The sequence below is a fragment of the Columba livia genome, chromosome 2, assembly GCF_036013475.1.
Source record: "Columba livia isolate bColLiv1 breed racing homer chromosome 2, bColLiv1.pat.W.v2, whole genome shotgun sequence".
NCBI classification, from domain to species: domain Eukaryota; kingdom Metazoa; phylum Chordata; class Aves; order Columbiformes; family Columbidae; genus Columba; species Columba livia.
The window spans coordinates 105,274,897-105,280,795 of NC_088603.1; positions in this window are offsets into that span (position 1 = coordinate 105,274,897).

The following is a 5,899-nucleotide window of genomic DNA, read 5'->3' on the forward strand; positions in this document are numbered from 1 at the left end:
CGGCTCCGCAAGGACTGCCGGGGACGCCCCGGGTAGCGGAATCGAAAATATTATAATATTATTATAAACTATTACAAATAAATTATTAATTATTAATTATTATTTAATTGATAATAAACTATTATTATAAATTATTATTATTTTAATAATATTATATATAAACTGTAAAGCTGCACTTTACAATATAATACACATATGAAGTGCACTTCAAGTTCTTGTTGAAAAAGCAATGCTGTTATTAATAAATTATTGATTTCCATTAATTAGGAAAATGAATATAAGGCATGTCATTCGGCTTATGAACAGTTTTAAACCCTATGTTACCCCCTGTTTAGGAAGATCTTAGAACACAAGGGCGCACTAAACATGCCACTTACTCTATTAAGATTAGTACTAAAAGGCAAAATCGTACATGCTTTGGATTATACTATTCTTTTTCACACTCACAGGTTATGGTGACTGGTTTCAGTTCTGGTCATATCCTTTGTGCTCAGCGTGCTGCAACAAGTAAGCAATGAGAAGATGGAGTCTGGCACATACCTTCTTGGGGATCTGCACATGCAGAGAATTATCTTTTATGACTGGTTGAGGTCTGCTGTACAATAATTGCACAATTTTTAACAGCTAAGTATTTTGCTAGATAATGTGGTAAAAGTTTAAGAGTGCCTGTTAAAACAGTACGTGTGAAGATTACAAAAGTAGCTGGTTTTACCTAAAAAAGTGTGAAGGGGCTAACAAGTCCTAGGAGATTATTCCCTAAAAATGAATTTCCTTTGTGTGACTAAGATTTTCTACCTTCTGAAAACCCAAGTTTTTAGGACATACTGGTAGTATCTTATATACTTGTAATGCTGCTAGCAATGTTCAAACAAATTTTGAAACCGGTCTTTGGTAATCAATATGAGCAAGCTATGAGAAATATGTCAGAAATTTTAAAGTAAAATATAGATGTTTAAAGAAAAATATTTAATTTAGAAGTATTTCGTTTTTTCAATAATAATTTGAAGAAGGCAAAACCCTGTGGCTGAAAAGAAAAAGTTAGTAATTCATTAGTGCCACTTTTTAGCAACCTGCTATTAATCTAGTATCCGTGTCCAACAGTTGTGTATCAATATCTGTAAATTTTTGAGATCAAAATATATAAATATTGCATTATGGTTTTGTTTATAGTCTAAAATTATTTATGAACTAAACTAAACTGAACAATAACCATGGATCCAGCTCTACTCAGATCCCTTATAATTTCAGAAAATCTTTTGCAGTAAAAATGGTACAGAAGTTTTGCCAGACAGTCAGGAGTACCATATGACTATTCAAATGGTACAGATAGGAAAAACTGAGATATCCAATGGGAAATGTGAAAATAAATATTAGCTTTATAGAGTTTTTCTCCACTCTGGCAAAAATGACATGTGATAGAGGGTGTTGCTTGAAAAGATAGTAAGTTTTAACATATTTGTGTTCTTCAAGATCTTAGTGCACTTGGTCAACTTGGATCCTAAAAATCCAAAACTGTGTTTCTGTGAAGTTTCTGTTTATGTATCTCTCTATTATCCTTTTCTGGATAGTAGATCCTTTGTCTCATTTGCAATACAAAAAAATTAACATACCCTCTCTAGAAGTCATCAAAGCCAGTCCCCACTCAAGGCTGCAAATTTGGATAATACCAGTAATGATAATAGTCCTGGGAGGAATCAGGTAGAACGACAAACAGCTGTAAAGGTTGGATGTGATACCATTCAGGCATGGTACATTATAATGCATGTTGTACTAAGAGCAGACTGTATAATAGTAGCACCAGTAGGTAGTTTTGTTTTGGTAGATGTCAAAATATACTGTCTAGTTACGGATGTTTATTTCGAAAAAGGTATAAGAATAACCTGAAAAAATTGAAAAAAAACACATTTTCACTGATACCCAAGCCAGATGACATAATGTAAGCAGAAGATCTGTCCATACTGTGTCAAGTAGTGAGTCCACTGCGACTGGGTACTTGAAGTTTTATGTCCCGAAAGACCTTCATTGTGGAAGGTAGATGCAAAATCCTGGTCAAAAAGCATCTTGCAGAAATAAATAATGAGAAGTGAATACAACTATCAAGAAAATAAACTTATGAGATCTGTGTGGCCATTTTCAGATTTCCTCATTTACTTGGAATTATCTCATGATCAAGAAATTACATTATCTTTTGACAGATTATATGACATGGCCTTGTAGCTATAGTACAGATTAGAGAATGCAGCTAGATAGAGAGATAGAGATCTAGATAAATAGAAATATATGTAGCTATAGTTAAGGTGTTTGATTTTGTAAGTCAGGATGTGTATTGTCATTTCACCTCTGTGCTAGACTGAGTCAAAAAATATGCACAAAATATTAAAACAATAACAACACTAAACATGGAAGAAGGAAACAACGTGCAGTGTGGATGCAGAAATAGATTAATTCAGTGAGAAGTTTCAAGGAGACATCAGATACTGAGCCTATCTTTAAAAATAATAACAGTGTCCTGAGCAGGTGCAGAATCTCTATAAAGAGAGGTAGGTAGCCATTTTAATTTTATAGCACAGAATCATTTCATGTTATCAGCTGACATGTGGTACACAAAATACCGACGATTATTTATTCCATAAGAAATATGAACAGGTGTGGAGGTTTTTGTTTGGTTGCTTGTTTTTTGGTGTGCAGTTTGTTTTGTTTTGTTTTGTTTGTTTGTTTTTTCAGTTTCTTGTTAAAATGAGTACTTTGACACAAATGTGCTGTAGCTCTAAATATTATCTTTGTCATATTTTGAGCCAGAAGAGTTAACAAAAAGAAAACCACCAAGCCAAAACAAAGAATTGTTTATAAAGGAAACAATGCATCATTAATTTAGCTTGTATGATGCTAATAAAAAATGAAAATGTAATTTTAAAATTACTGAATAGTCTTAAAAGCAATGCTGTATGATTTTGAGGGTCAGATTTATTGTCATAAGAATGAAAGGTGTTTGAGACAACCTAGTCCCAAAGGAATAAATCTGCAATTCAGAGAGTGTTGCAAGGAGTAAAAGCTTCTGCATTGATTTACTAAACTACCTACATCCCTGTTTCTTCATTTTTTTTTTTTTTTTTCTAACACAAATGAGAAATATAGCCGAAATGTGGAAATCAATGGGATGTTCAAAAGGAGTATGCAGAATTTTTCCTTGACCTCACTGTTGCTTTGGTAATCCATTTGAATAGGGTTCCTGTGTGATGGCAGGAGCAATTGGAAAGTGGTGAAAGAAATGCCACAATTTATTATATGTGTGAATTAAATAGACAATGCTTAATTTTGTAGGTCTTCTTTCAGAATGGTTTTTCTGTTTGATTGAAAAACTGCAACTCTGCATCTCACTAGGTGAAATTACTGTAGAAAACTGTGACAAGACAAGATTAATTTATTTTCTTTGCTCTTGTCTTCCCTGCACCCCGCCTCCTTTTTCCCGATGTAATTTTAAACGTATTGGCTATTCCATTTCAGGCTCAGTGAAGGCAAACTAACAACTGCTAACAGAATTCCATAAACAATAAATTAAGCTTGTTTCCATTATTTTTTAAGGCTGTGACAAGAACAGCATGGAGAGCTAAAATTAAATAAAAGCTCTCTTCATGCTTAGTACACAAAAAGAGAACTGAAATGCACTTTTCAAATGGCTTCAGAAGAATACTGCTTGAAAATCAGATGCTTTCTTTAGGGGCCAGAACCTTATAACATGGTAAAATGTTCTAGAAGTGGAATGTCAAGAACTTTATATGTGGCAAATGCTATATCACCTAATAGATCAATATGCAATGAGTCCGTTCCTGTTTGTTTATCATAGCTGTAGGAGCAGAGTTTAATTCAGGTTCAAGGAACACCTAGTCCAGCTGCCTGCTCAGAGCATGGCCACTTATCAGGTCAGATGAGGTTGCTCAGAGCTTTATCCAGTCAGGTTTTCAAAATCTCGAAGGATAGAGAGGACACAGCCTCCCTGGGCAGTTGGCTTCACTGCTTGACTGTCTTCACAGGGAAACACCTTTCTTGTTTTGATTTTTGTCCATTGCTTCTTGTTACCTTGGTTGTGAAGAGGCACCAAGGAGGTGAAGTTAGGTGACTTCAAAGTTGTCTCTTCTCCAGGCTGAGCCAGTCCTGGTAAATAAGCCTTTCCTCACAGGCCAAGGGTTTCAGATCTGAGTGGCCTGGGTGCCTTCTGCTGAAATTGCTCCAGTTTGTTTAAAGCTTTCTTATACTGGGGTGGGGGGAGGAGGGAGAAAGGAAAGGGGCTCAAAGCTGAATGCAGTGCTCAAGATGTAGTCTAATGAGTTCTGTCTAGAGGGGAATAACCTCTACCATGTGTTCTGTTGTCTGTGCTCTTTCATGCAGCACCATGTGGTGCTGGCCACCTTAGCTGTGAAAGTACACATCTGGCTCAGGTTAAGCTTGCTGCCCACCAAGGCCCCCAGGACCTTTCCTGCAGGTCTGTTCCCAGTCTTTTTTGTTACAGAGGCTTCTTCATCTCAGCGGCAGGACTAGCACTTGTTCTTTTTCAGTTTCACAAATCCCTGTCAGCCCATTCCTCCAGCCTAAGACATTCTGGATGACAGTCCTGTCCTTAAGAATAATGACTAGTTCCCCAGCTTGGTGTCGTCTGCAGCGTTGATGAGAGTGAGCTCCAGTACCTCCTCCAGGTCACTGAGAAAGTCTTTAAACATAACGGTTCCCAGGACAGACCCCTGTAGTACCCAACTAGTTGACTTGTTAAACACTGACTTCTGAATCTTACCATCTAAGATGTTCTTTTACCCATCCAGTTGTCCATGCATCCAGACTGTAATGCCCTAACTAAATAAGACATGAGAATATTGTTAGAGACAGTGTCAAAAACCTCACAGAACGGTTTGGATTGGAAGTGACCTTTAAAGATCACCTAGTCAAACCTCCCTGTAATGGGCAGGGGCACCTTCTAATAGATTATGTAGCATACAGCTTATATAGGGAATATAAAGCTTGTTCTTCTCTCTGATTGCTGAAGTCTTACATTTGACATCAATAAAAAAGAACTTAAAGAGAAAACATCCATCCCTCAGTGCTGATTTTGCACCATAAATCCTTTATAAGCACTTATGACAACCCCATTATTGCCAAGTCAATTCATCGTGATTAATTTTATTACAAAGATTAACAAATGAATTAAAAATGATTACACAATGACTTTACAATGTTAACTAGTAAGCTTTAAATACAATCAGACATAATTTCAGTAAGTAAATCTGTAATAGATTTCTGGAATTAAAATCTTAACCTTTCTACAAACATTTTAGCTTTCATAATAGAGATGCATTCTTATAGCATGTGAATAAATTACTGCTGTTAAGAATTAAGTCCGTGCATCCAAGGAGTTCTTAACTGCATTTAGTTGTGTGCAACTTTGGACATATATAAAGAAGTAAATCCTCCTTTCTTTGCTCCTTGTGCACCACTGCTGCTGAATTCATAATGGAGACCAAGATGGATTGATGGCTTTGGGATGGGAGCAGTTTACACATGGAATTCGCATTCCCCCTGCTCCCATCCCATCCCATCCCATCCCATCCCATCCCATCCCATCCCATCCCATAATTTCAGGTCTGATGATGTTATTTTCTTTTAGCCTTCTCTAGTTGTATTTTGACTGTGGGTTTTTTGACCATATTAATTATACTTTGTGTCTTTCCTAGAGTTGACATATTTTTAATCTTTTTTCAAGAAGCAAATACAGAGCTACAAAGAAAATACTATGTCTACTCATGAAAATGTTAATACCTTTTCCCCTAACATTCTCTAAAAAAGTCATCAATGTGTTTGGAACTTCGTTCAGTGGAAATGTCATTTGAGACACAATGTTGCGAACAAATTT